The 12,561-nt window shown below is 42.4% G+C and overlaps 1 protein-coding gene across 2 annotated transcripts in view; it reads right to left on the reverse strand.

The window, feature by feature from the left end:
• Positions 1-4,794: 4,794 nt before the first annotated feature.
• LOC121001914 overlaps positions 4,795-12,561 on the reverse strand; it is a 121,514-nt gene continuing 113,747 nt past the window's right edge. For both annotated transcript variants that reach the window (XM_040433152.1, XM_040433153.1), the window contains exons 13-14: positions 10,362-10,488; positions 4,795-5,214 (exon numbers count right to left, since the gene is read on the reverse strand). The gene's annotated coding sequence lies outside the window, so the exon portion shown is untranslated. The remainder of the gene's footprint in view (positions 5,215-10,361; positions 10,489-12,561) is intronic.

Consider the following 12,561-nt stretch of genomic DNA (forward strand, 5'->3'; position numbering starts at 1 on the left):
CTGGGTACCTGGGCCTAAATGTGTGACAGTGGCCTGTTCCAGTGGTGGGTGACGTGATGCCTGATTCTCTGCTATGACATGAAGACTGATTCTGTGCTGACATAAGGCCAGATTCTCTGTTACAGGACCTCTCTCCTCTGTCTGGGTGCCTGGGCCTAAATGTGTGACAGTGGCCTGTTCCAGTGGTGGGTGACGTGAAGCCTGATTTTCTGCTATGACATGAAGACTGATTCTGCGCTGACATAAGGCCAGATTCTCTGTTACGGGACCTCTCTCCTCTGCCTGGGTGCCTGGGCCTAAATGTGTGACAGTGGCCTGTTCCAGTGGTGGGTGACGTGATGCCTGATTCTCTGCTATGACATGAAGACAGATTCTGTGCTGACATAAGGCCAGATTCTCTGTTACAGGACCTCTCTCCTCTGTCTGGGTGCCGGGGCCTAAATGTGTGACAGTGGCCTGTTCCAGTGGTGGGTGACGTGATGCCTGATTCTCTACTATGACATGAAGACAGATTCTGTGCTGACATAAGGCCAGATTCTCTGTTACAGGACCTCTCTTTTCTGTCTGGGTGCCGGGGCCTAAATGTGTGACAGTGGCCTGTTCCAGTGGTGGGTGACGTGAAGCCTGATTCTCTGCTATGACATGAAGACAGATTCTGCGCTGACATAAGGCCAGATTCTCTGTTACGGGACCGCTCTCCTCTGTCTGGGTGCCGGGGCCTAAATGTGTGACAGTGGCCTGTTCCAGTGGTGGGTGACGTGAAGCCTGATTCTCTGCTATGACATGAAGACTGATTCTGTGCTGACATGAAGCCAGATTCTCTGCTATGGCATGAAGAGACTGATTCTCTGCTGACATGAAGCCAGATTCTTTGCTATGGCATGAAGAGACTGATTCTCTGCTGACGTGAAGCCAGATTCTCTGCTATGGGACCTCTGTCCAATTGATATTGGGTCATTTTTTTTTTTTTTTTAAAAACATTTCCCTATCCACATTTGTTTGCAGGGGATTTACCTACATGTTGCTGCCTTTTGCAGCCCTCTAGCTCTTTCCTGGGCTGTTTTACAGCCTTTTTAGTGCCCAAAAGTTCGGGTCCCCATTGACTTCAATGGGGTTCGGGTTCGGGACGAAGTTCGGTTCGGGTTCGGATCCCGAACCCGAACATTTCCGGGAAGTTCGGCCGAACTTCTCGAACCCGAACATCCAGGTGTTCGCTCAACTCTACCGGCAAGCAGTTCAGTCGCCGGAACTGCCTGCCGGATCTGGCAAAACGTATGCCAACTGATGGCATTTGTAAGACAGATCAGGATCCTGATCAGTCAGAAAAATGCATTGAAATGCCGGATCTGTCTTTCCGGTGTCATCCAGCAAAATGGATCTGGCATTTATTCTTTTCACCTTTATTTCGGTCTGCGCTTGTGCTATTATGAATGCCGGATCTGGCACTAATACATTCCTATGGGGAATTCAGGCAAGTCTTCAGTTTTTTTGGACGGATATAAAACCGTAGCATGCAGCGGTATTATCTCTGTCCTGAAAAGGCAAAAAGACTGAACTGAAGACATCCTGTGAACAGATTGCTCTCCATTCAGAATGCATGGGGATAAAACTGATCAGTTCTTTTCCGGTATTGAGCCCCTAGGATGGAACTCAGTGCCGGAAAAGAATAACGCTAGTGTGAAAGTACCCTTATGTGTATACACAACTGTAGTAGAACTGTAATGGAAACAAATCTGCATCAGTGCTGGTCGGTGGGGGATGGTAATATTTTAGGGGAGGCAAAAGCACAGATCATTTGGCTACTAGTTAACATGCTTTTAGGCTGATGTATAGTAGTGAATTATTGTTTTGCTGCTCAGAATGGGTTTTGTGTGTCAAATTGTATTAGACTACGGGACAGCCACATGTTAATGTCTTAGCTCATTCCCATGGCTCTCTGAGCACGATTCCCCAGCAGGGGGGAGGGGCCTCACAGACACTGCAGGCTGCCAGACTGATGACTCATACTCTTTACATGAACTAGCATGCAAGGACTGAGTTCTCAGTGTAATGTCATAAGGAGGTGTGGCTGGCCTTCACTCAAACACCCTAAGCCCACCTAGCCTTAGAAGCAGAAAACCAGGAAGTGAACAGCATAGCTGGCTGCAGGTAAGGATGAAGTAGCAAGATGGGAAAACCCCTTTAACAAGTGGGAGGCACATATGCAAACTGTTGTAATTCCTACACCGTTCACCTGATTTGGGTGTAAATACCCTCAAATTAAAGCTGACAGTCTGCAGTTAAAGCACATCTTGTTCGTTTCATTTTAAATCCATTGTGGTGGTGTATAGAGCCAAAAATGTTAGAATTGTGTAGATGTCCCAAAATTTATAGACCTGACTGTATAATATAACTCCACAGGTTACTCTCGTCATTTTCTTGTGGAACGCATGTTGACATGCACGATTTGGATCCAGCGCATGTGCATACTGATTGTTGTGATGCGTTTCCAGTCTTTGGAACGCATCGCGAACATATTTCCGCTTTTGTGCCATTTTGCGCATGCGCAAACTATATTTATGAGACGCCAGTCCATATTGTGCGGCGCCATCACGTTGAGACATGGGCTCTGCACCGGGAACATTAACACAGCCGTACCACACCCCCTTGCCTCTGTGAATTGACTCTCAACAGGTGACATTTATTATTCAATAATATTCTATGTATATATATTGTGCATATTAGCTCTCATCTATGGACCCCTGAGGAAGCCAGTTTGACCTGGCGATACGCGTAGGGCATATTACCCGCACACCATGATCGCCCGTGTTTCTATTTGATAAGTATTTTGCACTGTCTTTAATGCCATATTTATTAATTGTAATTTTCCTGACGGTCTTACTTATGTTCTTATATTGAACTTGGTGTTGGTGGGTTGGTGGGTATGTGTGTTGGACTTATTATTGATCCAAACACAATATTGTAATTGTATACAATGGTTTTAACTTTTTGGGCTTTGTGTTTACCAATAAACTATTGATTTTTATAATTGGATGTGCAGCCTGAGTCTGCGGCGTTTCTTTTTCTTCTCTTTTTGCAGGTGAGGGGGTGGATCATGTGATATTTTTATCGAGCCGGTCGTTACGGACTCGGAAAAAACCTAATATGTCTGTTTTTTTGGGGGGTTTTTTCACAATTTTATGTGGTTTTATTTTGGGATTTTTTTTACTTGAAACTTTATATTTTTATTATGAAAAACACTTTTTCTTACTTTTTTTTTTACTTTTAATTTTTGTCCCACTATGGGACTTCTGGGGTCTGATCCCCTCTGCAATGCATTACAATACATCCTGTATTGTAATGCTTTGGCTGTCAGCTTTTATGCTGACAGCCTGCCTGTGTGACCCAGCCTAAGGGCTGGATCTCACAGGCTTCCGTAGGAGGTAAGCCCTGATGCCTATGGAAGGCATTGGGCTTGCCTTCTCTGCCATCGGCTCCCCGCCACTGCAGCATGGGGACCCGATGGAGATGAGGAGGGCACCCGTACCCTCCACAAACCCTCTGCAAGCTTTGACCGCAGCATACAAGGGGTTAATACGCCGGCATTGGTGTCTTCACTGATGCCGGCGTATGCAGCGGGGACCCGGCTGTCAGTGACTGCCGGGTTCATGCGGCTGATCGGGCAAGCGCAGCTCCTGCACCCGCCCGATTAGCCTGCTGTACATGTACGTTGCTGGTCCTTAAGCAACATCCAGCTGTGATCCAGCAAGGATTCTTAAGGGGTTAAACTATGTCATATTTTTTTTTTTTTTACACATTCTACTCCGGAAGTTTAGTATTGATGACTTACCCTAAGGATAGGTCATCCATATATGATCAGAGATTGATCTGACTCCTGGCACCCCAGAAAATCAGCTATTTAAAGAGACTGCAATGCTTCGGCGAATGTTGCGGCCTCTTCCCAGCCCAATTATGTACAGTTCACTGGTTACACAGCCAATTTTCAGCTCAGTCCCTTTCAAGTAAATAGGCCTAGGCTGAAATAACAAGCACAGCTCCTATACAATGTATGCCACTGTGCTTGGTATACTGTGAGGAGGCCACAGTGCTCACAAGTGCAAACAGCTAATCAGCGGGGGTGTCAGCACTCATACTTCACTGATCAGATATTGATGACCTATCCTAAAGGTGAATTTAGATGAGCAGATAATCATTAAGATTTGAACTCTAGTGATTGAAGATGGGCGAGAATTGTGGCATGTAAATGTTTCTAACGATTGAGCGATCTGACCAAAAACGCTTGTTCAACGTCTGTGAAATCCTTGATGCGAACACGTACAGTCATCGTTTGTTGTTAATGAATTACGTTATATGCATTGTGTACATTCTGGATGATAGAGAACCCTGATTATACGATTGAAAAAATAAATAAAAATATTACACAGTAATCCTTTCATTTAAATGCTAGTTGTCTGTAGTCGCTCATGTCGGTGATTGCTTAACAATTATCTGCTCTATTAAAAATCCACATTAAGGATAGGCCATCAATACTGAACTCCCAGAAGATCCCTTTTTTAATATTAACACAATATCAATTTAACATGGTATTTTATTGCATACAACCTAAAAACAGAGGTAGAGATCCATCTTCTATTTATAGTATTTTTCATTTTCTTACACATATGCAAAATAACTTCAATACATCTAGAATGTCATCTTTATTTTGAAAAAGATACTTTATTTTAAAAGAGATACATCTATTATTATATAACAGGATTGCACATCTAGGTAAATGTAAAGGCCCTATATGCATAAATCAGTTACTATGGAAGGGAAAAGTATCTGCCATTTAGGAATGTCCCAGCAACCAGCTAACGGCTGTATGTACTGTATGTTTATTGGATGGAGACCGCACGTCTGCCAAAGTTGTGGGCTTTCAGGAATATATCTTAGATGGGACTCTACATGTTTTTCACACAAAGTATTGTATCTCTAATAGAAAATAGCTTTTAATGTTAGCTGATTACTAGATCTAGTTGTTCTGTATACCTTGGCCTCTACATCTTAGCTTTCCAATGGTGTGGTAAGCCATCTCCAGTGGGAAATTATTGGTGTCACCAAAATAAACTGCCTGAATTGGTAGAACTGTCTTATCTCGTAAGAACCCATCATCTGTCCTCCAAATATTGTCATTGCTGTCGCAGTTGCAGAGTTTATCAGGGGACGAACAGGTACCTAAGGACACACATAGAACATATTCTGTTAACTCTTGTAAAGCAGCCTAAAATATATATACAAACCGGATTCCAAAAAAGTTGGGACACTAAACAAATTGTGAATAAAAACGGAATGCAATGATGTGGAGAAGGCAAATGTCAATATTTTATTTGTAATAGAACATAGATGACAGATCAAACGTTTAATCCGAGTAAATGTATCATTTTAAAGGAAAAATACGTTGATTCCAATTTTCACGGTGTCAACAAATCCCAAAAAAGTTGGGACAAGTAGCAATAAGAGGCTGGAAAAAGTAAATTTGAGCATAACGAAGAGCTGGAAGACCAATTAACACTAATTAAGTCAATTGGCAACATGATTGGGTATAAAAAGAGCTTCTCAGAGTGGCAGTGTCTCTCAGAAGCCAAGATGGGTAGAGGATCACCAATTCCCACAATGTTGCGCAGAAAGATAGTATAGCAATATCAGAAAGGTGTTACCCAGCAAAAAATTGCAAAGACTTTGCATCTATCATCATCAACTGTGCATAACATCATCCGAAGATTCAGAGAATCTGGAACAATCTCTGTGCGTAAGGGTCAAGGCCGTAAAACCATACTGGATGCCCGTGATCTCCGGGCCCTTAAACGACACTGCACCACAAACAGGAATGCTACTGTAAAGGAAATCACAGAATGGGCTCAGGAATACTTCCAGAAACCATTGTCAGTGAACACAATCCACCGTGCCATCCGCCGTTGCCAGCTAAAACTCTACAGTGCAATAAAGAAGCCATTTCTAAGCAAGATCCACAAGCTCAGGCGTTTTCACTGGGCCAGGGATCATTTAAAATGGAGTGTGGCAAAATGGAAGACTGTTCTGTGGTCAGACGAGTCACGATTCGAAGTTCTTTTTGGAAATCTGGGACGCCATGTCATCCGGACCAAAGAGGACAAGGACAACCCAAGTTGTTATCAACGCTCAGTTCAGAAGCCTGCATCTCTGATGGTATGGGGTTGCATGAGTGCATGTGGCATGGGCAGCTTGCATGTCTGGAAAGGCACCATCAATGCAGAAAAATATATTCAGGTTCTAGAACAACATATGCTCCCATCCAGACGTCATCTCTTTTAGGGAAGACCCTGCATTTTTCAACAAGATAATGCCAGACCACATTCTGCATCAATCACAACATCATGGCTGCGTAGGAGAAGGTTCCGGGTACTGAAATGGCCAGTCTGCAGTCCAGATCTTTCACCTATAGAGAACATTTGGCGCATCATAAAGAGGAAGGTGCAACAAAGAAGGCCCAAGACAATTGAACAGTTAGAGGCCTGTATTAGACAAGAATGGGAGAGCATTCCTATTTCTAAACTTGAGAAACTAGTCTCCTCGGTCCCCAGACGTCTGTTGAGTGTTGTAAGAAGAAGGGGAGATGCCACACAGTGGTGAAAATGGCCTTGTCCCAACTTTTTGGGGATTTGTTGACACCATGAAATTCTGATTCAACATATTTTCCCCTTAAAATTGTACATTTTCTCAGTTTAAACTTTTGTTCCGTGATTTATGTTCTATTCTGAATAAAATATTAGAAGTTGGCACCTCCACATCATTGCATTCAGTTTTTATTCACAATTTGTATAGTGTCCCAACTTTTTTGGAATCCGGTTTGTACATGCAATGTATTTTCCACTTTATAAGACTACTTTTTCCCCCAAAAAATGAGGGGGGGGGGGGGGAAATGGCAGTGTGTCTTATAAAGAGAATACTAATGAGCGCCTCCATTATGAAAGCGCTCATTAGTATGCAGGAGGCGTGGGGATGTTGACTGGAGCACTGCGCTGGCTAATCTCATTGCTCCCTGGTGTTCCTTTAGGCACCACTCTGCACAGTCCTAACTGTGTACAGCGTCAGGATGTTGTACAGTCAGGTCACAGTGTGGCGCGGGCCCAGAGAAGACCAGGGAGCAGTGAGTGCAAGAGAGAGCACTGGATCTGCAGAGTTATGGCAGAACAGGAAGGGTAGGTTTATTTGGGGGACTAATCTGAGGTCTGACATGGGGGTCTGATCTCATATGGGGATCTGGTCTGAGTTCTGATGAAGATTGGGTGTCTAATTTGGGGTTCTGGTGAAGATTGTGGGTTGTTTCTGAGGTCTGATGAAAAATAGTTTTCCTATTTTCCACCTCTAAGACCTAGGTCAGTCTTATCATCAGGTACGAAAAATAGTGTGTGTGTGTGTGTGTGTGTATATACAGTTGCAAGAAAAGTATGTGAACCCTTTGGAATGATATGGATTTCTGCACAAATTGGTCATAAAAGGTGATCTGATCTTCATCTAAGTCACAACAATAGACAATCACAGTCTGCTTAAACTAATAACACACAAAGAATTAAATGTTACCATGTTTTTATTGAACACATCATGTAAACATTCACAGTGCAGGTGGAAAAAGTATGTGAACCCTTGGATTTAATAACTGGTTGAACCTCCTTTGGCAGCAATAACTTCAACCAAATGTTTCCTGTAGTTGCAGATCAGACGTGCACAACGGTCAGGAGTAATTCTTGACCATTCCTCTTTACAGAACTGTTTTCGTTCAGCTATATTCTTGGGATGTCTGGTGTGAATCGCTTTCTTGAGGTCATGCCACAGCATCTCAATCGGGTTGAGGGCAGGACTCTTAATGGGCCACTCCAGAATCATTCTGTTGTTGATTTACTTCTATGCTTTGGGTCGTTGTCCTGTTGCAACACCTATCTTCTGTTGAGCTTCAGCTGGTAGACAGATAGCCTTAAGTTCTCCTGCAAAATGTCTTGATAAACTTGGGAATTCATTTTTCCTTCGATGATAGCAATCCGTCCAGGCACTGACGCAGCAAAGCAGCCCCAAACCATGATGCCGCCACCACCATACTTCACAGTTGGGATGAGGTTTTAATGTTGGTGTGCTGTGCCTCTTTTTCTCCACACATAGTGTTGTGTGTTTCTTCCAAACAACTCAACTTTGGTTTCATCTGTCCACAGAATATTTTGACATTACTGCTGTGGAACATCCAGGTGCTCTTGTGCAAACGGTAAACGTGCAGCAATGGTTTTTTTTGGACAGCAGTGGCTTCCTCTGTGGTATCCTCTCATGAAATCCATTCTTGTTTAGTGTTTTACGTATCGTAGATTCGCTAACAGGGATGTTAGCATATGCCAGAGACTTTTGTAAGTCTTTAGCTGACACTCTAGGATTCTTCTTCACCTCATTGAGCAGTCTGTGCTGTGCTCTTGCAGTCATCTTTACAGGACGACCACTCCTAGGGAGAGTAGCAGCAGTGCTGAACTTTCTCCATTTATAGACAATTTGTCTTACTGTGGACTGATGAACAGCAAGGCTTTTGGAGATACTTTTATAACCCTTTCTAGCTTTATGCAAGTCAACAATTCTTATTGTAGGTCTTCTGAGAGCTCTTTTGTGCGAGGCATCATTCACATCAGGCAATGCTTCTTGTGAAAAGCAAACCTAGAACTGGTGTGTGTTTTTTATAGGGCAGGGCAGCTGTAACCAACACCTCCAATCTTATCTTATTGATTGGACTCCAGTTGGCTGACACCTCACTCCAATTAGCTCTTGGAGATGTCATTAGTCTAGGGGTTCACATACTTTTTCCACTTGCACTATGAATGTTTACATGGTGTGTTCAATAAAAACATGGTAACATTTAATTCTTTGTGTGTTATTAGTTTAAAGCAGACTGTGATTGTCTATTGTTGTAATTTAGATGAAGATCAGATCACATTTTGTGATCAATTTGTGCAGAAATCCATATCATTCTAAAGGGTTCACATACTTTTTCTTGCAACTTTTTCTTGCAACTATATATATATATATATATATATATATATATACACACTCACCTAAAGAATTATTAGGAACACCTGTTCTATTTCTCATTAATGCAATTATCTAGTCAACCAATCACATGGCAGTTGCTTCAATGCATTTAGGGGTGTGGTCCTGGTCAAGACAATCTCCTGAACTCCAAACTGAATGTCAGAATGGGAAAGAAAGGTGATTTAAGCAATTTTGAGCGTGGCATTGTAGTTGGTGCCAGACGGGCCGGTCTGAGTATTTCACAATCTGCTCAGTTACTGGGATTTTCACGCACAACCATTTCTAGGGTTTACAAAGAATGGTGTGAAAAGGGAAAAACATCCAGTATGCGGCAGTCCTGTGGGCAAAAATGCCTTGTGGATGCTAGAGGTCAGAGGAGATTGGGCCGACTGATTCAAGCTGATAGAAGAGCAACGTTGACTGAAATAACCACTCGTTACAACCGAGGTATGCAGCAAAGCATTTGTGAAGCCACAACACGCACAACCTTGAGGCGAATGGGCTACAACAGAAGAAGACCCCACCGGGTACCACTCATCTCCACTACAAATAGGAAAAAGAGGCTACAATTTGCACGATCTCACCAAAATTGCACTGTTGAAGACTGGAAAAATGTTGCCTGGTTTGATGAGTCTCGATTTCTGTTGAGACATTCAAATGGTAGAGAACATGTATCCTTCCTCTGATGGCTACTTCCAGCAGGATAATGCACCATGTCACAAAGCTCGAATCATTTCAAATTGGTTTCTTGAACATGACAATGAGTTCACTGTACTAAAATGGCCCCCACAGTCACCAGATCTCAACCCAATAGAGCATCTTTGGGATGTGGTGGAACGGGAGCTTTGTGCCCTGGATGTGCATCCCTCAAATCTCCATCAACTGCAAGATGCTATCCTATCAATATGGGCCAACATTTCTAAAGAATGCTATCAGCACCTTGTTGAATCAATGCCACGTAGAATTAAGGCAGTTCTGAAGGCAAAAGGGGGTCCAACACCGTATTAGTATGGTGTTCCTAATAATTCTTTAGGTGAGTGTATATATATATATATATATATATATATATAGAGAGAGAGAGAGAGAGAGAGAGAGAGAGAGAGAGAAATTTATCAAACTGGTGTAAAGTAGAACTGGCAACCAATCAGATCCCGCCTTTAATTTTTCACAGCTCCTTTGGAAAATGAAAGGTGGAATCTGACTGGTTGCTATGGGCAACTAAGCCAGTTTTAATTTAAACCAGTTTGAAAAATCTCCCCCATAGTGTATAATGCATAATTTACCTGTTCTTCCACATGCACAACCTCCAATAGATGGATCAGCGCCACCCCAGTAATTCATCCTCTTTCCATCCCAGGAAATCCACCAGCCCCATCCAGACTGGATAAAACGCAAATGGCGACAATCAAGCTAGAATAGATAAAGGTAACTAGATTTGTTAGAAAATAAAAATGTTCATGGACGTATTATCAGATTTCAAATTTATATATGCAGGAATCTAAACACGTCAACAACATTTACTAATCGCGCTCTTCCCACCCTTTTCTACACAGCACAATTACTGTAGATACAATGTGGTTTATCTCTGCAAAGTTGACAAAATAATTCTGAGGTAAAATTCTCTTACTGACAGACACAGAATATCAGGCATGTGAAGAAAAACTTTATTTGGACACTAGGGATTGATTGCCTAAATACCACCATATTGGTACAAAGCTGATGTGGATTGACTGTGTCGCTACAACAGATTTGAGTTGGGCTACTCCTAAGGGTGTTATCTAAGTAGCCCCCCTGGTCATCAGCTTTTAACCCCTGTACAGGGATTTGAACTGCAGGGGAACCACCAGGCTGCCACCTCTTGGAGTAGTCTCTATTAAGTAGCTGCTGACCCATGGAGGTCATGAGACACTGATGCGAAGCACCAAGGTATCATGCCAAAACCAGGCCAAAATCAGGGCAGGCAGGATTTCTGCAGTTCAATAAACAGTCCGAGGTGAGGACTGGCACCTCTGGGTCAGTATGGAAAACAGGCAGAGGTCAGGTGTGGCAGGGAAGGGTCACATCTGGAAATCAGGCCTTAGAAACCAGTAGAGAAACCACACAACCTTTACAGGAAACTAGTGAACTAGAACCTATTGCTCAGGTGCCCACCCATAGGGGGAGTTGCCTTAAGTACCCTATGGTGGCCAGAGTGCATGCACTGGACCTTTAAGAGTTAGAGGGAGCATATGCATGCAACATACTGCCTGCATGTACTGTTATGGAACAACGCTATTCCAGCAGTCAGGCCTGCCAGCTGCAAGGAGAGAGGAGCCGGCAGAACTGAACCGCCAGAAATCAGGAGCGTTTGAGCCGATAAGCAATGCAGCGGCCATGCCCGCCAGGGGCAGAGGAGCACGGACTGCAAGCATAGCACTTATGCATAGATTAGTAAACTTGTTGCTTTAAATATGATTCCTTGCTTTTTCTGTTATTCAAATGAATTTTTAAAAATAAAAGGTATTATGTAACACAAGATTTATATTTAATATTCTATGAGTTACAGGTGTAGGCAAACTCAGATTTTCATATTCCAACACACTTCACTTAAGTGCGACCACTAGGTGGGTTCATGTCAATACATTATGATTAAATTACTTTGGAAGGTGTTGGCTGTTAATAAATAGCTTTTTTATATTCTTTAAAATCTGTATATGGTCATGTAATTTAAGAGAACAGAATACAAATGGCTGGCTCACAGCAAAATGACAATATGCAATTTATGAAATCATACATAAATATCCAGATAAAATATAAAAATATAAAGATAAATAACACGCTGTTCACAGTCACGGACCTCACGGTCCCTAATTTAAACCTAATTGCGGAGCTCACGCAAAAAGGAACTAGTATTATTTCATATAGTGCAGTAAAAAATCATCTCAGAAGACAAAAATCCATATTAGTGCACATTTCTATTGCTGTTCATTCAGAGTTTGATAAATGTTCATAATTATGATGACTCTTGTTAGCTATTTAATAGTTGTAAGCCACCAGTTTCAATACTGGTAATGATGTTTTATGTCCCAATGAATAGACAAATGTATGTTGCAGCAGCAGCTGCTTACCAAATCCAGAGTTGAAAGCCAATGTGGGAGAGTTTGCAGCTGTATTTGATTCGGCAGTTGATGACTTTGCTCCGTTCACCTTTGATATCGGTTGCACTGCTGATTCTTGTAGTTCCCTCGTGTGCCAGCACACTTACTTGAGCATGCTTGAGGTAAAGATATGGGAAACGCTGACTTTTGTTGCTTCTTTGTTCGGATGGTATGGAGATAAGCTTTTTTCAATAGAATGATATCGCATTTGCACCAAATAGATTAACCACTTCCAGACCGGGCCATTTGCCCTCTCTAGACCAGGCCTAATTTTGCCTGACATGTGTTACTTTATGTGGTAATAACTTTGACGCTTTTACTTATACAAGCCATTCAGAGATTGTTT

This window comes from Bufo bufo, chromosome 5 (genome assembly GCF_905171765.1).
Source record: "Bufo bufo chromosome 5, aBufBuf1.1, whole genome shotgun sequence".
NCBI classification, from domain to species: Eukaryota; Metazoa; Chordata; class Amphibia; order Anura; family Bufonidae; genus Bufo; species Bufo bufo.